Source organism: Takifugu flavidus, chromosome 14 (genome assembly GCF_003711565.1).
Source record: "Takifugu flavidus isolate HTHZ2018 chromosome 14, ASM371156v2, whole genome shotgun sequence".
NCBI lineage: Eukaryota > Metazoa > Chordata > Actinopteri > Tetraodontiformes > Tetraodontidae > Takifugu > Takifugu flavidus.
The window spans coordinates 15,457,630-15,470,127 of record NC_079533.1 but is presented as its reverse complement, the minus strand read 5'-3'; the positions used below and the strand labels follow the sequence as shown (position 1 = coordinate 15,470,127).

The 12,498-nt window shown below is 42.2% G+C and overlaps 1 long non-coding RNA gene across 1 annotated transcript; it reads right to left on the bottom strand.

Annotated features, from left to right (window-relative positions):
- Positions 1 to 11,223: 11,223 nt before the first annotated feature.
- LOC130538007 (uncharacterized) lies at positions 11,224 to 11,817 on the bottom strand. Its single transcript, XR_008953745.1, has 2 exons — positions 11,691 to 11,817; positions 11,224 to 11,548 (listed from the first exon to the last, which is right to left on the bottom strand). It is a non-coding gene; the product is annotated as an uncharacterized LOC130538007 (long non-coding RNA).
- Between the last annotated feature and the right edge of the window lie 681 nt (positions 11,818 to 12,498).

The following is a 12,498-nucleotide window of genomic DNA, read 5'->3' as shown; positions in this document are numbered from 1 at the left end:
AATCTCCCACTAGGCCTGCTCCCATGGTGCCATCAGCTACAGCATGACAATGTTCCTTATTCCTTCACAATAAAAGAGAATAAATTCTTTCATAGAAATATGGATATATGTCTTTATTTATCTTCTTTGGAATAACCTGAAAACTAAGTCTTAATTCAAACGCATCCTTGCTACTCTGCATTAAAAAAAATTGAAAAATTAAGATCAAATATAGAACAAATGATCAAATTTGACAATCCCAAAGTAACATATTTTAGCCCGTAATCTGTCTTCTTTAATCCCGTTTGCAGATTATTTTGTGTGGAAAGAGTTCAGAATTGTGACATTTGGGGAGTAAAAATAAACTCGAGCAATTCTAGTACAAATGAATTAATAAATAAAATCAATGCCCAATAATATTCTGTATAATAAGAAATTTACACTGTTTTATGTCAAATTTACTGCATAATTGAGCATTTATTTCACATCGTAAAAGATGCTTCATGTCATAATCAGCCAACAGGGGTCACTGCTGGAACATATAAGTGACACAACCGTTTGAACATTTCTTTCTCTGCTGTCCATGAAAAAAGATTTTGCGGAATCAATTTTAACATTGAATTTGTATTTTATTTTCCTTTTAAAAAGATCTCTTTGTGATTCATTGGAAAGCAATTTTTTACAGGTTTATTTGGGCAAACTTTAGCATCAGTTTCATGTCAGACTTGCTGAACTGAAATTCAAACGAGATTTGCTCACCAACTAATTCACTAATCAGAGCCTTAAAGCTTGACATTAGAATTACGACTGGTTAAACATGAAAAGGCTCGTCTAAACAAAAGCATCTATGAGGAACATGCTTGAGGAGCTGCCTGCAAAGGACTAAAACAGGGACATGTACCAAGAAATAAGTCACGGTCCCGTTTTAACGGGCTACTGAAAGAGTCAAACAACAGTCTGACATGTTATTGAGAACGTACGAGGAACTCCAGAATTCTGCACACACCCACCACAGGAGTCTCCTCGGGAGAGTGTAGAAAGCTTCACTTCCAGGTGCTGATGCTATCATATCCAGTCCAATATTACAAAGTTTAATAAATGACGTATGAGATAAGCGACTTTAAGATGAGTTAGATAATCGGATGGAAAGAAAATGTACTTCTGTCACTTAACAGCAAGTCTGTGATGATCCAGAGCAGGTGTCACCAAAATGCTGCGCCTTACCTGCGCATGACAATTAACCCCGCTTTTGCTAGCTAATACATCATTGATTATACCGTGCGATTTCAAAGCGGCACAATGTGGAGAGACACTATCAAACCGCTCACGGCAGCTTAAACACAAACTTCCCCCCCCCCCCCCCCCAAGACTGCGCTTAAAAGCCGCTTTGACCAAGCAGCAGACCTTTTTCACAAGACACAAGACCGCTGAATAAAGCCAAAAAGGCAACCGAAGCTTCATTCAGAGCTACACATTATTTGATTAAAAACAAGAAGACGTTTTCTGATGGAGAGATCGTCAAGGGGGCTCTGATGCTAATCGCAGAGACTGTTTTTAAAGACGATAAAAAATGGGGCGGATGTTATCTCACGTCTGGCTGATGTACAACGTGGGGCAAGTACAGTGTCCAGAAGAGTGTGAGCTTTGTCTGAAAACCTGAATGAGCAGCTGGACAAGGACTTAAATACATGCCGGTAGTTCAGCATCCAATGTGATGAATCTGTGGACAGCAGCAGTACAGCTCAACTAATAGTGTTTATTCGCATGGTATTTGCCAATTTCTCCACTAAAGAAGAGCTCCTCACGTTGATACCGCTGAGGACAACTACACAAGGAGTGGACATCTACAATGCGACAAAAACTTTCTTCATGGAGAAAAAAGTGCTGCTGGAGAAGCTCGTGTCGGTAACTACCGATGGTGCACCGGCAATGGTTGCAAGAATGACCCAGACTTTCCACCTTTCCTACACTACATTGTATCATCCACCAGCAGGCGATATAAAGTGACCGGGTTTGACCATGTAATGACCCCTGTTGTAAAAATCATCAATAGCATTCGCGCTAAAGCCAAACAACAGCGGGCATTTAAGATGCTTTTGAAGGAGCTTTCCGCAGAATATGGAGACCTGTTGCTGCATACAGAAATCTGATGGCTCAGCAGAGGGCGGATTTTGAAACGTTTCTTGGCACTTTTGGGTGAAATAAAGGAGTTTATGCAGAGCAGAGAAGAGGACACCTCCCTCTTGGACAACACTGAGTGGTTGCTTGATCTTGCCTTTCTAACAGATGTCACAGAAAAACTGAACAATTTGAACTGTGAGCTGCAAGGCACAGATACGTCACAAATATGATAAGTGCTGTAAAAGCTTTTCAAGCTAAAATGAGAATTTTCCCTGTGCATTTGCAAAGAAAAAGTATTGTGCACTTCCCCTCTGTGCAAAAAGGTCTTAGTGACAATGTTTCTGCATCTATGGCTTTTGATAAAGCTGTAGAAAAATACTGCCAAGTCATTAACAGACTGATGAAAGAGTTTGAGAGCAGGTTTTGTGATTTTGAGCAAATTGTGTGTCATTCATTTCAAATCCCTTTATGTCAGTGGACATTACAGGCAAAGCTGAGAACTAAGTACAACCTTCACCTTGGATGCAGGGCAGGTGGAAATGGAAATAATAACTTTGCAAAATGACCTGAACCTTAAAGCACATCGGAGTAGCCTAAACTTTTGTAACCTAGTGGACATGGAAAAGTACAAATCTAACTGCACAGCAGCTATGAAGGTTGCTTTTTTTTGGATCCACATATATCTGTGAATCAGCCTTTTCCAATATGAACTTTATAAAAAATAAACCGATCAAGCCTACCTGATTCCCATCTACAGGAGTCACTGAGAGTGGCAGTGACAAACTACACACCAGAATACAGCAAACTAGTGGACAACATGGAATGCCAGGTTTCTCACTAACTGACAGACAAGACTGAACAGTGTTTTAGTAAACTCCATGTCACCTGGTCAATTGATCATTGTTTATTGATTAAATTAAATTCTTAATAAGAATGGAATATAACCCTGTCCAATAAAAAAAATGATCAAATATGACAACCCCAAAGTAAACATTTCAGCCCGTAATCTGTCTTCTTTTAATCCCGTTTGCAGAGGATCTTTGTGTGGAAGTAGTTCAGAATTGTGACATTTGGGGAGCAAAAATAAACTCGGGCAATTCTAGTACAAATGAAATGATGAATAAAATCATCTTTATTGTATCATTTCCCGCATCTTTGGTGTGAGATGGAACTGCAGCACACCGTGATGTCCAGTGTTGAGGCGGTGGCCAACCAGGGAAGTAGGCCGTAATGACGTGTAATCTGATGTGCTTTCTTCATAAAATCCATATGTACAACATCATCTCTTGCTTTTATTACTGAATGAGCCACTCTTTACCCTTTCAATTGTCCCTCGGTGGCTCTAAATACGTGTATTTTCTGATTTCAATTTCTGCAAGAATGAAAGACGATGCCTTAATGTTGTTTGAAGACACAGGAAGGCTCTGAAGGCGCAGGAACATCCGCAACGGCGTGGCTCCAGGACAAATTTGGTCCAATGACAGCTATGTTGCTTCAGGTTCTTTGTGCTGTCGTGGTGTCACTAGGTGTGATGTTTTTGTACCCTGTCATTAACTTGTGCCAAGGCGATGATATTGCGTTGGATTGGTGTTGCCTGGTGATCAGACTCAAATGCCCCTCTTAAGCAATAAAATTTCAGTTGATTCAGATGTGGAAGAAATTTCTGACAGCATGGTAGATAAATATCCAGTATAATCGGTTGAGATATATTCTTATGTTATCTTTTACATTTAATGGCATTTATGTGTTTTGTGATACCGGTGACAAGGGGGGAAATGATCACATAACTTTCTTAATGGTGATACATATGTTTTGATATGTTTTTTGTTCCTTTTTAACAAATCAATGTTTTGTTGCAAGAATACTGGCACCTCTCTTCTCTGTTTCCAGGACAGTAGTTGGGGATCTACAGTGGGGTGACATCTATGTTCGAATGGACTCAGAAATTCAAAGTGAACTGTGAAAGACGCTGGAAGACCCTGAATGACAATGTGAATCACCTGAAGATCCTTCATCAGGGGACTATGAACTACAATTCGAAAATCATTGTTTGATGTGTTTAACATATATAACTGAAGTTTTATGATAATAAAGTTATTTGGGGGATTTCATCAGTAGGCAGCTGCTATGAGAACTCAGGTTTTTCCTTGTTTTGGTGAACAGGGAAAGGGGTTCTTAGGCAGGGAAAGGTCCAGGGTAAGGTCCGATGGGTCGACCAGCCGGACCATGGACATTTTTGATTTTGTTTTTGAGTGTCTCATATGTGTTTGCCAAACTCTCCCCTAATATAACTTTTTGCAAATTGGCTTGGAGTACCATAGGTGGTCGCCGTAAATGAAGGGACCGTGAGAGAATTTTCCCGTCTAGAGTGTTTTGATGGTTTTAACTGAAAGAGGTCTGTCAGATGGGTTTTTCGCTCTCACACTCCACTAAATTTTCACATGTTAATCAAACCTATTTAATCAATTTTTGCTCATGTATATCACATTGTACTACTTTATTGGTTACCGTCACCTTCAATTAGATTTGACTGTCCTTTTATTTTTTCGAGACTCAGTGTAGTCTCGAAGGGGGGAATATGTAGTGTCTAAAGAATGTATATTCTTCCTTAGCAGATCCTGATTTTTGCTGGGGATCTTAGTTTTAGAGACCTTATCTTCTTTTTCAACCCATCCTGGCACCATGTCAACATGTTCCATCTGTGTCCTGTCACCGATGTTTTTCCTGTGCTCGTGATTTGGTGTTGTGAAGGAGTGCAGGGGTTACAAGAAAGGAATGTGTTTACTTGACCATATATAAGGGTCTACCGAACAAAGCACTTTGGAGATCTTCACCATCGGGACCACGAAACCTCCCTTGGATAAGCTGCAGTGTCCGATTGATACCTGACTGTTCTCTTCAATAAACATCTCTCATAACCAATTCGGTGTCTACGAAGTCTTTCATCAGAACATCTCAACCATCACCAGAAGAAATTTACCACAGAGGGCATAAGATTTTCAACTGTGGCCGTACCAGCTGTTTGATGATTCCTCAAGTGTGTTTCCAGCCTAACTCCTCAGCAACTGTGGTCATTCCATTGCAAACAATGGGCCAGATTCACCAATATGTTCTTAAGAATCTTCTTAGATTCTTTCTTAAGTTGTGTTTAAGAAGTTTTTTAAGAAAACCCTACGTCGGATTCATCAACGCGTTCGTAAGCCCCAGAATTGTTCGCAGCTGTGTTCTTAGATTGATGAATGCCATCTGTTCGTAAGTTGAAAGCGCGTGCCAGGTGAGTCTAATTAACATACGATTAGCATAAGTCACCGCCCACTAATGCCCATAAAAGGAACTGCAGCAGGACCCTGTAGACCAGGGGTGGGGAACCCTTTTCATATCGAGGGCCATTTCAATTTTTATAAAGTCCTCCGAGGGCCATACTATTATGAACGCATACCTAGGGATGCAAAAAAAAAGACAAAAAAAAAAAAGTCTATAACCACTGTGTTACCAAGTCTCATGATTGCTGCATTTGAGTTTGAATTATTTATTTAGCACACATGCATATAAAATCACCAAAAAAATAGAATAAAATGACAAGTAAAATACGTTTTCATGATCATACAAAACAATAAAAAGAGATGCAGAGTTGAGGCAAGAGACCCGTAAGGGCCTGTTCGAGGCCTCTACTCACAAAAACTGCAATACAACAAGATAATCAAGAAAATAAATGAAAAAGAAAGATAAAGACAATAATAATAACAACTAGAAAGCACTCGGAGAGCGCAGACTTCCGCCAAGCGCAACAATTCCTGGCATATTGTGATTTCCACCATAAATATTAGTCCCACATATACTTTGACTACATATTTAGATTCCTTGACCATAAAAACATACCGTTAGCCACTGGAATCATAATATATGTCTTAGTTCAATAGTTATTCACGAAAATTCACGCTTTGAAACAATTTTACTTTGTATGGCGCGAGCGCCTCAGCGGCGGCTACGAGCCACTCCTTCACGAACTCTCCTTCGGCGTGAGGTTTCAGCTTCGTGGCTATTAATTCACTCACCACAAAACTTGCACGCGTAATATTCTCTCTGTCGGTACATGGTCGTGTGAAAGCTGCTTGTTGAGCCTCGAAACTCCGGCGAAGAGCGTTAATTTTATCCAAACTCATCTGTCCTTTCAACTCGTCGAGTTTAGCGTGTTTCGCTAAGCATTTTTCGTCCGTGTCAATCAGTCCAGCCCACTACGTACATCACATGCTGTGTTCACTGACCCTGACCTTGACTCTGACATAACATAACCGTCTGTTTTATCTCAGAAAACGGGAAAATATTTCCTCGTTACGAAAGAAATTTCAGGATACGAAAGGCAAAAATACGCTACCGCTGCTACTCGCAGCTCGCGGAGTTTAGCGAAGGTCCCACTGTATAAGTGCACATATAAAATATAAAAATCTTATTGCGTGGCGGGCCGGTAGAAATGGTCTCGTAGGCCGTATACGGCCCGGAGGCCGGAGGTTCCCCACCCCTGCTGTAGACGGAGCAAAAAGCAGCAAAATGCCCAAAGCGAAATGCCCAAAGCTTGCCTCTCCACGCCTGATTTCTGACGCCGTGTTGAACAATCAAGAAAGGATGGCTAACACGCTTGATAAAATTGCCTCAACCCTGATGACTATAGCCAACACGCTTAAAGAAATCAACGAGAATGTAAAAAAATAAGAATGTAAAAAAAAATAAACGTGTAAAACCTGTGCTCGGATTGTGACAATAATGCATTTTATTCACAAACGGGCAATTAATCGCGCTCGAACGTGAACCGCGTGCCTGCAGTCTGGCCCCATCATTGCGTCAGGACGCACATCCTCACGGGGTTGTGGCTCTGTGTCCAAACACATCCAGCGCCCCTTTAACATGCCGATGGTGCGTTCAATGGTGGAGCGACTGCGCGCATGCATCTGATTGAATAAAACTCCTGTGGAGTCTGAGGGTTGGTCAGTGGTGTCAACAACCAGGGCATATCCTCGATCCCCTAATAAAATAAATCAAGATAAAATCAAATAAAAAGACAGTTTTGGCATGGTTTCCAATTTGGTTGATCAATGTTAAGTCATTGGCACATTTACGTAATTTTAAAATTCTCCGTAAATCACCAAAAATAGGAAATAAACAAATAAATAAATAAATATGACAGAATTATCATTGTAATATTGAATTTTATTGAACTGCACAAGAGAAGAAAACACAACCATGCCAACATGTCCGCACTGAAATGTGCGCAAGAGTACTCCTGAGTGTTCGTAGGATTTGTTCTTACCTACGCATAAATCCAGGATAAGAAGAAATTGGTGAATGCCACAATCTTCGTCAACTGTTCGTAAGTGGGACTTAAGAACAAATTTGTTCGTAAGAACGCTTCGTGAATCTGGCCCAATGTCCAGAAAGGACCAGACAGCAGACCAGTATGCAAAAGGCCCATGGTATATGACCAACGACCAACTAAACAATGGGTGGGAAACCCTCGTCGCTGATCCACCAGGACACAATTGGTCTTCCTACACTCGCACTAAACATGCTCGTCGCCAACGACCTCTCCTGAGCCTCGCCCCAACACAAAAACACGCCCTGGCCCTGTCTGTGGATCTAACCAAAGGGAATCTGCTGGGAGACGACCCCAAGAAAACAGGATGCTGGCTGTTCCTAATATGGGCATGGCTAAGATCGCGAGACCTACATTTCTTGTTGGAATTATGTGTGGACCTGCCCAAACCAGACCCGACGATAGAACTGTCTCCCATAGCAACCGCAAAAGGAATAATAGGTGTTCTCAAAAGCAAAGGTGGACACTTACATTGAAATAATGACTGGAATTTTAGGAAATATCAACAATTGGTTACTGCAGGAACAGGCAGGAGCAGTAATTCCAGACGTTTTTTTTGTGTGCCTATTGTGTGCCTAGGACCCAGGCCACTGTTGAATGGGACCTGCTTGGAGGGGCTTCTGTCACGGGAGAGAATTGCCAGCTGCTCAGAATGGGAGACACCTTTTCCTCGTCACGTCCAAAACTTCGTCACCACCCCTCTTTGACACTGATGTGGCCCCAGGAAATTTCACTTGCTTCACCAGAGAACCCCCAGCGCAGTTTCTACTGGAGGCCATCAACCGGACATGGTGCAGAAAATGCAGTTGTTCCATTTAAGGTGGCAAGAGCGGATTTATGGTGGTGATGTGGAGGAAAGACCCTGAGAAATATTCTCCCATGGAATTGGACGGGAACGTGCGCACCTGTAAACCTGATACTACCAACCCTAATCGTGAGGGAACAAGGGGAAATAACCAACACCAGAGACCTGCAAAGAAGAAGACGATCAGTTTTGGGAGATGACACCGACCCTACCTACATCGATGCTATAGGAGTGCCGAGAGGTGTGTCTGAAGAATACAAACTAGCAGATCAAATAGCTGCAGGGTTTGAGAGTACAATATGTTGGTGGTGCACAATAAATAAGAACGTGGACCGCATCAATTACATCCATTACAATGTGCAGAGACTTGCCAATTACACAAGAGACGGCCTACAAGCAGTACACGAACAGCTAAGAGCAACTTCAATGATGGCTTTTCAAAATAGAATGGCACTGGATGGTTGCTGGCGGAGTGAGGAGGAGTGTGCTCGATGTTTGGGACTCAATGTTGCACATTCATACCGAACAACACTGCACCAATATGGAGGGCTGACACGTGCCGTGGATGGACTGAAAACACTCAGCAACAAGATGAAGGAACATTCCAGAGTAGATACAGCAATGTGGGACAAATGGTTGAACATTTTTGGAAAGTACAAGACCCTAGTGGCGTCTGTTTTGATATCAATAGCCGTTTTTGCGGCAATAATGATTCTATGAGGATGCTGTTGTATTCTGTGCATACATGCCCTGTTGGGAAAACACATTAATAGGATGTTGGGCGATCGAGTAGCCATGTTGACGTATGAAGCAATAAAGAATCAAGAAGAAATAGAAAAATTGCATGAAGAAAGTTCCAGTGAAGAGTCAGAAATGGAAAATGTCATGGCTAAAATGTTCCACCTATGAAGGGGCAACTTAAACTTAAAAGGGTGTTGCCGTGGAATTTTTAGGAATGTTTTGAAATGCTGAAATGTAAATACAATAATCAAAAGTTGATCCTGTAGGATTAAAAGGAGGAAAATGGAAAAAAAAATTTTTTTAGCATAGATCATTTAAACCAGTAAGGTCAAGCAAGTTCATTGGATGATGCTTGTGCAGGTGTACGAGGTGTCATGAGTTGTAGAACAAAGACTCCTCAGAAAATAATGAAGATGTGCGACTCAGCAACATTCAAAATGCTACAGTTTATCATGCTAACCTTGTGACGATGAAGTAAGTAAATGGAAAAGTACTGAGAGAAAGGCATAGTTGCTAAGCATTATATAAGGGACATGTTTGTTACATTGGGCAGAGATCTCTCTGCATTCTGTTGTTGCATGTGTTCTGACTGACTTATTAAACTCTTAAAAGCAGCATTCTGACTTTGTTTTAACTGAAGAAAATCCTCGACAAACTGCATCCAAGAACATAACTAAGGAGTGAAAGTGAGGTTTACCTGTGCTTGGTCCTTTAGGGTGGACAGTAACGAGAGCATCTCATTCAGATCATTGAATGGATCTTCAATGACTTTCTGGTGGCCAGTTTCTATGGGCTGTACCAGGGTTTGGAAGTTGTAGGTGTTGGGTGCTGTCCTCGGGTATAGCGATGGATTTGCCCCACTTAAAAAGTACTCCATGTTGTTGGGGAAGGGTTGAGCTGGCAAGTAATGAAAGATTCCTGCAGAAAATACACAAATATTTGCTCTTTTAGAGTTTCTGTGCTCTACATGAAATAAGTAGTCAGGAGCTCCAGTGGGACATGGGGTTACTGGGGCACCACTGGAACTTTCCGCTTGGAGCTCAGCGGGGCAGCGAAAGGATTGGATAGTGGGCCGTGGCAGGAGAGGTTCCAGGACGTGTATGGAGCACTGCCCTCAAATGTTCCTACACCGCGGACTTTTCATACAGTTCATCATCATGCCACCTCCAGAAATTCTCTGACGACTCTGCTGCTGTTGGCCTCATCACTGATGGGGACGATACAGACTACAGAGGACTTATTCAGGACTTTGTGGACTGGAGCCTGCGGAACAACCTCCGGATCAATGCCAATAAAACCAAGGAGGTGCTGGTGGATCTCCTCAGGCGTAACAACCTCCCGCCTGCACCGGTGAACATCCTGGGAACGGACGATGACGTTGTGAAGTCCTATGATTACCTGGGTGTTCACTTAAACAATAACCTGGACTGGACACACAACACAGAAACCCTTGTCAAGAAGGGCAATAGCAGACTGTTCCTGCTCAGGAGACTGAGGTCTTTTGGAGTGCAGGGACCACTCCTGAGGACCTTCTATGACTCTGTGGTGGGATCAGCCATCTTTTATGGGATAGCCTGCTGGTCCAGCAGCATCACGGACAGGGACAGTTGGAGGATGGACAGACTGCTAAGGAGGGCCAGCTCTGTCCTGGGATGTCCCCTGGACTCAGTGAAAGTGGTGGGAAAAGGGAGGTTGATGGCTAAGCTGTCATCCATGTTGAACAACACATCCCACCCCCTACAGGACACCCTGACAGCACTGGGCAGCTCCTTCAGTGAGTGGCTGCTCCACCCTCGCTGTGTGAAGGAGAGGTATCGCAGATCTTTCCTGCCGGCTGCTGTCAGACTGCACAACAAACATAATGGCCGCTAGTCTGCAGACTAGTGGACATAAATAAATGTCTAAATTTACCACTGGACTCACACAATAACTTTACAATTCTCTAATAGCATTTCAACCATTCTGCACACACTGAATAGTATGTATTCTGACATGTATATTGTATACACTCTCTGTACTATGTACAGGGATACAAAAGGCTGATTATCCATTTATCTTGGATTATATACATATATATTATATATATATATATATATATATTCTTTTTTATACATTTTTCTATTTTTATTTCAATTTTTTCAGCATGTTTTTGCTGCTGTTGCGCTGTAAATTTCCCCGCGTGGGACAAATAAAGGAATCTGAATCTGAATAGTTTTTAGAGCAGAAATTTTATTTGCAGAGTAGCGCCTTCCAAAAATCGTCTTCTACTGTATAATTTCCCGCACCGTAAGCGGGAGTATGTCACGGCGATCCCAATTGGTGTGAGACGGAAATGGAGCACACCGTGATGTCCAGTGTTGAGGCGGTGGCCAACCAGGGAAGTGGGTCATAATGATGTGTTATCCGATGTGCTTTCTTCATAAAATCCATATGTACAATATAATTTCTTGCTTTTATTACTGAATGAGCCACTCTTTACTCTTTTAACTGTCCCTCGGTGGCTGTAAATACTTGTTTTTTTCTGATTTCAATTTCTGCAAGAATGAAAGACAATGCGTTAATGTTGTTTGAAGACATTGCAGAAGAGAACTGTGTTTGTTTGCAATAAAAAGAAAGGAAAATTTAAAATTTAAAATGGGTAGAACTGAAACATTCCATTTTTATGAATGCACCAACCTTTTATTTTGCATATTAGCCTGACGTCTGCGTTACTGCATTGGTGGAAAGCCGAAGTAAACATTGTGATTCGCTAAAACACCTGCAGCTGGGTGGAATTCCTGGGTGTGAATCCCGCTGGTTTCCCACTTGTTTTGGATATGGTGGAAGGGAAAGTTGAGTTTAGACTTACAAGTGCATCCAAGAACATAACTAAGGAGTGAAAGTGAGGTTTACCTGTGCTTGCTCCTTTAGGGTGGACAGTAACAGGAGCATCTCATTCAGATCATTGAATGGATCTTCAATGACTTTCTGGTGGCCAGTTTCTATGGGCTGTACCAGGGTTTGGAGGTTGTAGGTGTTGGGTGCTGTCCTCGGGCATAGCAATGGATTTGCTCCACTTAAAAAGTACTCCATGTTGTTGGGGAAGGGTTGAGCTGGCAAGTAATGAAAGATTCCTGCAGAAAATACACAAATAATTGCACTTTTAGAGTTTCTGTGCTCTACATGAAATAAGTAGTCAGGAGCTCCAGTGGGACATGGGGTTACTGGGGCACCACTGAAACTTTCCGATTGGAGCTCAGCGGGGCAGCGAAAGGATTGGACAGTGGGCAGTGGCAGGAGAGGTTCCAGGACGTGTCTGGAGCACTGCCCTCAAATGTACCGAGTGCCGGGCCGGAGAGCTTTACTCACGGGGTCGCCTCTTCCTTTGTGAATGCATGTGTGTGTGTTCTTTGCATGTTCATGTGTGTGTGCACAGAGTGTAAAAACAGTCATCTCCCCTCCCTGGAAACCAAAAAAGGTTCTTCTTCTACACTATAGAGGAATG